This window comes from Ornithodoros turicata, unplaced genomic scaffold (assembly GCF_037126465.1).
Source record: "Ornithodoros turicata isolate Travis unplaced genomic scaffold, ASM3712646v1 ctg00000960.1, whole genome shotgun sequence".
NCBI lineage: Eukaryota > Metazoa > Arthropoda > Arachnida > Ixodida > Argasidae > Ornithodoros > Ornithodoros turicata.
Window position 1 is genome coordinate 221,587 of NW_026999428.1, and position 9,441 is coordinate 231,027.

At 45.5% G+C, this 9,441-nt stretch overlaps 1 long non-coding RNA gene across 1 annotated transcript; it reads right to left on the bottom strand.

Moving 5' to 3' along the window:
- Positions 1-3,222: 3,222 nt before the first annotated feature.
- Positions 3,223-4,600, bottom strand: LOC135375955 (uncharacterized). The gene is made up of 3 exons (XR_010417454.1): positions 4,461-4,600; positions 4,148-4,383; positions 3,223-3,622 (listed from the first exon to the last, which is right to left on the bottom strand). It is a non-coding gene; the product is annotated as an uncharacterized LOC135375955 (long non-coding RNA).
- Positions 4,601-9,441: the final 4,841 nt, after the last annotated feature.

The following is a 9,441-nucleotide window of genomic DNA, read 5'->3' on the forward strand; positions in this document are numbered from 1 at the left end:
GGTAGTTGCCACGGCTGCCAAATTAACAGCGATAGACGCGGAAAGGATAGGATTCCTATCGCACCTCTGACGAGACCCGACTATCCGTTCCAAGCCGTGAACATCGATGTCGTAGGACCATTTGAGGCCGCGTGGCCACAAATACGCTCTTTGTGTTACCGACCTCCACACCAGGTGGCCAGAGGTCATATGTCTGACTTCGCCGACCGCGAGGAAAACGCGCGACGCGCTTCTTGCACGCGCACCGGCATCCCCGAGACTATCTACTGCGATCAAGGAACGAACTTTACTTCGCAGTTAACGCAAGAATTTCTAAGAAGGATCGGAATCTCACCTCGCTTCTCGACTGCGGAACATCACGAAAGCAACGGTGCCGTGGAAAGGTGGAACCACGTATTCCGACGAATGCTTTTTCATGTGGTTCGAGATGATCCGAGAAATTGGGACAAGTTTGTTCCTCACCTCCTATGGCCGTACCGCGAGGTCCCCCATGACACCACCGGAGTATCATCCTTCCAGTTACTCTACGGTCGACAACCTACGGGCCCACTCTCGATATTAAGGAACACGTGGGAAAGTCAGGTGGGAACCCCGGTACAGCTTCGCGAAGCCCCAGCTAAATATCTCGATCAGCTGAGGGAGCAGTTCAAAGCGGCAGCCGAGGCAGCGGGCCTTGTCGCAGAAAAGAGCCAGGCGGAGTATGTCGAACGTTACAATCGCGGAGCAAGACAGAAGTGCTTTGAACCCGGCGATCGAGTAATTGTTTTCGACCATGCGCGTACAGCAAAGCACCAGCCAAAGTGGAAAGAACCGTATCAGGTCGTAGGAAAGTACCGGCAGCATTCGTACGAAGTGCTAGCAGACGACGGTAAGACACGCCGTATTCACGCGAATAATCTGCGCAGGTACAAAGCTAGAGTAAATCACGTAGGAATCATTTTTCACGGCGAGGAGGAATTTGGTGACGTTTTGTCAGCACCAACGAAAAGTTGCAGGCAAGTGTCGGTCTTACCTCCCAAAGCGACTTCTCATTTGCAGAAAGATGAAGCCGATCAGATCCGACATACGTTTCAGTCGTTCACAACGGTCTTCGGCGATGTTCCTGGGGTGGCGAAGATAGCCGCGCTTGTTGTAAAATTGCGAGAAGGGCATGTACCAGAAAGACGCCATCCCTGCCGTACGCCGCAATTATTGCGAAATGAAGTCGAGCAGCAGGTGGGCGAACTGTTGGAACAAGGGCTGGCATATCCCATCGTGAGTGAATATGCCCACCCAGTTGGATGTGTCGCGAAGAAGGACGGTGGAGTCAGACTATGCGTGGACTACCGGGCTCTAAATGCCGATACCGTAGACGATGCGTGCCCGATGGCGCTACAACAGGAGTTAGTGTTTCGAGTGGGAAGGGCCCGTTTTATTACACTGCTAGATCTGCGTAGAGGATACTGGCAGATTCCCCTTGACCCTGACAGCCAGGCGACGACAGCATTCGTGACGCACTTCGGGCAGTTCGCGTGGCGAGTGATGCCCTTTGGCCTCAAAAACGCAGCTGCGACCTTTCAGCGTACAGTTAACGCTATTCTAACTGACCACCAGGCATACGCCTGCGCCTACTTAGATGATATAGCTGTCTATTCCGAGACATGGGACGAGCACCTGCAGCATCTGTCAGCGGTACTAACCATGCTAGAAGCGGTAAACTTGACTGTAAACTTATCTAAGTGTCAGGTGACTCAGAGCTCAATTCGTTATCTAGGTCACATCGTGGGCTCCGGCTCGCACGCGCCAGACCTGAAGATAGTAAAAACTATCTCTGAACTAAAGCGTCCTACAACCAAGAAGGAATTGCGCAGCGTTGTAGGACTCTGCGGATATTACCGTGACTACGTGAAGGGTTACGCGGAAATAGCGAGTCCATTAACGCGACTAACCGGGAAAAGCGTCCCGAATAACATTCCTTGGACTGACGAAGCAGAGGCCTCTTTTCAGGCGCTAAAGCTCAGCTTGTCGCAGGCGGTGGCACTCACGACGCCTGATCCCGAGAAACCCTATTGGGTATTCACCGATGTGTCAGCGTACGCAGCCGGCGCATGCTTATCCCAAATTGACGACAGCGGCAAAGAGGTGCCGATATGCTTTGCAAGCCATAGCTTCTCCGACACGCAGATGCGGTGCGCGGCGATTGAGCGTGAGGCTTTCGCGGTCATCTGGGCCTTGAAGAAATTTGACCATTGGGTGTTCGGGGCCCAGATTACTGATGTGTCAGACCACAACCCTCATTCTTATATAACGCGCACAACACCTCAAGGCTCCAAACTTGCGCGTTGGTCTCTCGCCCTGCAGCGTTATAACGCCAAGATTGTCCACCGTAAAGGGACCGCACACAGCAATGCCGATGCGTTGTCGCGACTAAGGTTTGAGTAGGTCAGGAACATTGATAGTGAACACAGGACCTCCTGGGCGCTGACCCTACCCTCTTGGTAGTGTAGTAGTGTTTCTCTTTGCTTGACTTTGGTGTTTTATTGTCATCAGCGTGGACTATTCAGAGTACACCAGGAGTACACAAGTGTGTAAAACTGGACTATTACGTTTGTTTCACGTATAATTGTGATAACTTAGTGACGTGTGTTGGTACTGCCATCTCCACTACATGGTTGTGAACTTGTGTTTTGCAATTATTTTGTTCCTTGTCGAACAATCGAGCCCCACAACGAACTTTTGGAGGGAGCTGTAAGGTTTTAATTGCAAAAGCAAAATATTATTGAGTTATATGAATTCCATCACTCTGTACCCCGTAGTTAGTGCTTGATGTTTCCCACGCACCCCGGCGTCCGGTTCGGCCTTGGGCGTTCAGGAATGACCCACTTGGTTGACGCGTCTTTGTTACCGGCCAAAGTAATCCCTTGACCCACTTGCACTGTGGATACTGGTAGCACCCCGATTCGTCCAAATGTTTACTTCGTCCAAGTATTCACAACGTCCAAGTACTCAGCACGTCCGAAAAAAATTGGACATTGTGGGCATTGGACGAACTGAACCAAAGGGGGGGAAACTTGACCAACCCGTCCGAATAACCGTACCGTCCAAACGCTTGTTTCGTCCGAAAAGGGAGGGGGATCTCTGAATGCGAGTGAACAATTGCTGCGTTTACGATTGAAGGTAGGATTTAAACATTCACATCGAAAGATGCCATGCCATACACCAAGTAAAACGAAAAACAAATGCTCAGCCTGCTCTGTTTATTTATTTTTCTTTCTTTTTTTTTCATTCCAACAACTGACTTATTAGTTGAAGGTAAGATTTAAACATTCCCACTGAAAGATGTTATACACCGAGTAAAACGAGAAACAAATGCTCAGCCTGCTCTGTTTAGTTGTTCTTTTTTTCTTTTTTTCATTTGAACAACTAACTTATTAGTTAGCATGGCCCAGCAAGTGGGACATGCGCTGCAGGTATGCCTTGATAACATGAGCAAACTGCTCTGTTACGTCTGTGAAGGGTACTTCGTTTCCCAGCATCATTTCCCCTTAGCTGTATTTTCCGTACGCCCATGAGAAGGAAGAGCGAGCCTCTTGTATCGTCTCCTGCTTGGCGAAGCCCCGTTCAACAGCAGCCGAATGCGTACCTGCAAATGGCAGTAAGAGGCATGAATACAAAGAGAGCAAGCGAGGAAGTATATATGCTATGTTCTATTAATTATCATGATCAGGGTGTCTACCAAACTGCAGTGTTCAAATTCCCCGACTTTTCCAGGTTTTCCCTGACTATTTCAAGCAACTTCCCTTACAAAAACAAAAGGGAACTTGGTTCCTCGTCCTACGTTTTGATACAGGACCCTCATAAAATTGACCATTTATTAAGTATTAGTGAGGCTATCCTACTTTTCTGCCTTAGAACTTGTCATACTGGTGAACTGCTACGCGCGTAGCTGCGGCATCGCCACTCAACCACCGGTCGGCACTCGAGATCCACCAGGCATCATCACGGTACTTGTCTGCGATTTTCCCTGACTTCAGCTGCTTTTTGGCCAAATTCCCTGACAATCCCCTGATTTTTCCAGTTACTTCGAAATTCCCTGTTTTCCAGGTTTTCCAGGTTGGTAGACACCCTGCATGATGATGTTCTCTGATTATGTGAATTTGTTGCTTACCTGGTTGTGCTTACATTGTGTATGGTTGACTCAAATTCGACGAGGAACTTCGAAAACGTCATGTGGGGTTGGCTCTTGAATTTCATGCGCAGCGAATTATGCCACCCTTCGGCGTGATTGTTTGTGCGGAGATCGTCCTCATCCGCAAACTAATTCCAGAGATGAACGTTGGTAAGCCACTGCCGCTCGAAGTAGTCTACGTAAAGGCAAAGGGCCGCAAGTTTCCTTTCAGATCCCTAGATGTTTCCAAGAAAGATCACTGACATTGGGAAACGCGGTACGTAGCGAGAACACAGTTATGGAAAACACTCACTGCAGGTCAGCGGTCCTGTGAACGGGTTTGTGTTTTCTGTGATTCCCCGTTTGGTCGATAATCCATTTGCTTTCATGAATACAGTCACCTGCCATTCACCCAGTGTCAAAATGGCCTGTGCTTTCATGAATGCAGCCAGGTAGTCGCCTGCCGAAAGGAGCAGAGCCTTTGGGAATTCCCGCATTTGGACGAAACGGGCTATTGGACGGTACGGGTATTGGACGCACAGGGCAAGTTTCTCCTCGCCTGTTCATTTCGTCCAAGTGTTCAGTACGTCCGATTTTTTTCGGACGAATTAAACATTTGGACGTTGTGAGCACTTGGACGAAATAAACGTTTGGACGAAATGGGGCGTAACCATATGCAGGGTCCAATAAAATCAAAACCGTGAAACCAAAACCAAACGGTTACGCCCCATTTCGTTTCACGGTTTTGATTTTATTGGACCCTGCATATAGTGGGCAGTGGTCAATTTCGCACTTTATAAGCGAGTGCGAGCTATTTCCGGACAGCTCGAGCGGGGACACTTGCTACAGGAAGGTCTGGGACCTGGTATCACCGTCCATCCCCGTAGGGTTCCTGTTCCATAAGACTTTGTCTTGATTTACATTGCCTTGTACATAGTGTATATTAATTAAACACTGTTGCTGTTGAGTACTTCGCTCGTCGGACGTCTTTCTTGGGATCAACCTCTGCCCCTAGAACGCATCACGAACTTCTCCATGGGAGCAGGGTTTCAGTGCATTGTACGCTATTGCCTTTACGTACGTAAGGGATAGCGTGGTGGTCCTGCACAATGCGCGAAGCTCTCTTTATGTTTTTGCGCAGAACCAACAACATGTGGTCCATCGTACGCTATCACCTTTGCGTTCGTAAAAGGTCTTTTACGTACGCAACGTATGCACTAAACAGTTTGAGTGCATAAGTGCATAAAATATAGAAAGAGCTACAGAAGATACGCAGTCAGAGACAAGGGACGACACAACAACTCCTTACTAATAACTGAATTAATCTAACGCAACAGAAAACAAGGGGAAGTGACAGGAAAAAAACTGTCAATATATCCCTGTTCGGTGGTCTAACCAGCGCGAGTCGCACAGGTAGCTAATCTCTTGTGGCGATAAGTCAATTGACAGTAAGATAATGACTAACAAGCCAGTTTTTCCTGTTACTTCTCATTGTGGTTTCCTTATTTTCTGTTGCATTTAATTCTATCAGTTGTTGGCTAGCAACTGTTGCGTGAAGTCTGCCAACCCTCATCTCTGGCTGCGTATCTTATGTATCGAATATGTACCAACTACTCCATGAACGCGTCCATAAAGAGAGCTTCGCACAGTGCGCAGAACGATCATGCTATCACTTATGTACGCAAAGGCGATAGCATACTTTGCACTAAAGCTCGCTGTTTGAAACTCCGGTAAATAGGTTGCTCTTAACACTGGCGATTGAATGAATGATAGCGAAAAGGTTAAGCAGCAAAAAGAAAAAAAAAGAAGAGCATAAAGTGATGGTGTCCGCAAATTTGGTCGAACGCCGTTTGCTCGAACGCCGTTTGATCGAAGGCGTTTGATCGAACGCCGCTTGGTCGAAAGCCGTTTGATCGAAAGCCGTTTGATCGAAAGCCGGTTGATCGACGCCGTTTGCTCGAAGGGAATTCAAAGCTGCATGCACTGTGTGGTTCGCACAACTTTTTCTGTAACTTTTGACTCTAGTATACGGAGCAGGCAATCAGTGTACTCTGCTTTTTTTCATTTCTTTTTTTTTTTTTGCTTTTTGCAGCCGAAGAGAGGACACCACTGGTTAGTTGCAGGCGTTTGTCATTTACGAATCAGTAGGACACATATTGAAGAAAGCTGCCCCAGATTGAGAGCAGCCGATAGTCTATCCTTGTTCTGGGCACCCTTCTTATTGCTGGCGAGATATTTAAAGGGAACGGTCTGAAACGGGATAGTCATATGTGTAAAGCCACTCGAAGTCTGTGGGTGCTAAGAACGAAATTTCGCCATGGTACAGCGAGAGATATTAAATTAACAGCATGTAAAACCATAGTTCGACCTCAGAGTATGCATCTGCAGTCTCGAATCACCACACATGCACGATATCCGAAGAAATAGAGAAAGTACAAAGATCTGCTGCCCTATAATATTGTCTAAGTTTCGAATGACTTCTTCGGTTACATGTCTGTTGCAAGAACTAAATTTAGGTTCACTTGCACATAGGCGAAAATTAATAAACTGAAACTACTCTTTCTCCTATACAGTGGTCAGTTGATTACAAACAATAATCCACTGGTAAAATTTGTTCACGTTCGACGGGAATAAATAATCAAAAACGTCATTTACTTATTATTTAATTCATTTGCCAAAATGTTTAATACTTGACATCTATTATTATTTCACAAAGGGTTGGGGGATTGACAAGTACAGCATGTTTACTCACTATGCGTCAGAGCGGAAAAACATATTCGGTTGTCCAACGGGTTAACGGTGAACAACCCTGGCCCTTGTACTGCTTTTTGGACACTAAAATGTGGGTTAGCATGAGGAATGTGTTTACGGGGAAGCAGATTACACAAAGTTAAATGTTCCTTAGGATAACTGCATTTATTACTGCAGCTTTTTTTTTCTTGTCTTTTTTTGTCATTTTCGACACTCCAAGTGAACCAATTAAAAAAAATCGATCAAACGACCGCTGCCGTTTTGATCAAACGGCGTTCGATCAAATGGTTTTCGACCAAATGTCCTGCGTTCGATCAAACGGCTCTCGACCAAACGGCGTTCGATCAAATGTCCCGGAACCTAAAGTGATGTTTTTTTACAGCCGGAGTGTCGGCTGATTCGATGGCTGTACGCCGAAATAAATCTTTTAAAATAAAACATTAAAAAATCCACGCTTAAAATTCCACCCTTCGAAACCGATTTTCTGAAATAAACCGTTTAAAAATACACGTCCTCAAAATAAACGCTGTTAAAATAAATCATGGTTAGGCTTAGGAAGGTAACGCTCCGTATCAAAGTAGTGATAGCCGTATGGGCGACACGATGTTCTTTTCGGCGAAACATGCTATTATGATGTTTCTTCCTCATGTTTGTGTTGTTATCAATTATATAACAACTTAGGATTTCGAAATATCCAGCTTAAAAGTGATGACGACGATGCGCGTATGAATACAGGACACGCACACTTGATCACACCTGGGTAATAGCATTATTGTAATGAAATTACAGTAATGAATTACTTTTTCTGGTAATTTGTAATGTAATGCATTACTTTTGATATTAGGTAGTTTGTAATGTAATTTAATTACATTTGGGCTGTAATTTTAATGACATTACTCATTACTTTTTACAAAAGAATCGAGTGTGTGTTCTGTGTTGGCACTTCGCAGAAAGACAGTTGGGGGACTAGCGAGTGAAAAGAATTCCAAGGACACTATGAACGGTGACGCACTCAATCGGCACGTGGAACGTCAATTCCCTTTGACGAGCCAGTTGCCTTAGGCAGGGCACCTACAAACAAACGTTGTTAGGTCAACGGTTTGTAGCCCTGGAGAACCATTGTTTGCGGGCCCCATCCTCCTGACAATCTTCCTGTTGTCGTGATACATTGTGTCTCCTTCGTCTCTACATTGTGGAACGATACGTCATACGTGGCACACTAGCATGACATGTAGAAGAGACAAATAGAAGAGTACAAGCTAAATGTTGATACATTGTAAGCATACATTTTTTCCCTCGAATTTCGGGGAAGGCAAGTTTCGTCAACTTGTGTGTCTCTTCTGCCTTCCACAAAACTCGGGAACATGTATGCCAATAATGGTAAAGTAATGACATTGTAATGTCATTACTTTTTCGTAGTAATTCTAATGTAATTTTATTACGTTTCAATTGCAGTAATGAGTAATGTAATTTTATTACATTTTAGAGGTAATTTACCCAGGTATGCTCTTGATCCTTGAGTCAGCTGAGCGCTGCGGACGGATTGCGCGGCGACGGTCATTCCCACTGGTAAAAGAAAGGCCAAGAAAGCGCGCACGCACACGAAAAAGAGAAACGCAAAATCAGAAAACATACCAAAGAATGGCCAAACTCTCCTGATAGTCGCCTCTATATATTAGACTATATTACACCGATGTCGCGCGTTACTTGTACTGCTAAAACAGAACTTCACCGAATAATACGCTCCCGGGCATCCGTCACTCCGAATTATATCAGCCCCCCCCTCCCCCTTTTCTAAGTGGGCAAAACTGGTCACGGAACACATACAGACAGACGACCTACTTCCGGTGTATCGAAATCCTCGTTCACAGAGCCCTGGCTAGCCCCAAGCGCGAGGAGGGTACTATTTTCCGCGGCGGACGTAGAGCCGTCGGCTGTCCGTAAATCAGGGACGATGGATGTTAAAAGATTTATTTCGAAGCGTTTATTTTTCGGAGTTTATTTTGACAGCGTGGATTTTCTCATGATTTATATTGTAGAGTTTATTTTTCAAATTTGATATTTAAGAGATTTATTTTTGAACGTTTTATTTTTACATTATTTATTTCGGCGTCATCCCGATTCGATTACAAACAGCTCCAGAAGTATACAGGGTGTTCCAGAAAACGTGTCATTGGATTATAATAATAATAATAATAATAAAACTAGGCCACCTAGAGTCATGCGGTCAATGGCATTTGTTCTTACTAGGTTTTTGCCACCTCCTGATGTGAATGTCATGTATCGTAGGTTTAATTATGTAAATATTTGCGAACTGAACTCTGAAATTTGCCAAGTAAAGGTCACTTTTTAACCCCACCAATATGAAGAGCGTGCCGAATTCACTCAGATTGATGATAATTCGCAGTGATATTCACGAGCTATCCAATCGGAAAAAATAGCCGAATAAAAATAGCCGGAGCACCGGACAATAACGCGCGACGACTTTTTGAACGCAATTACGGCGTCTCGCTCGTGGGTGTCATGCTGACTGGGAGGTAGTG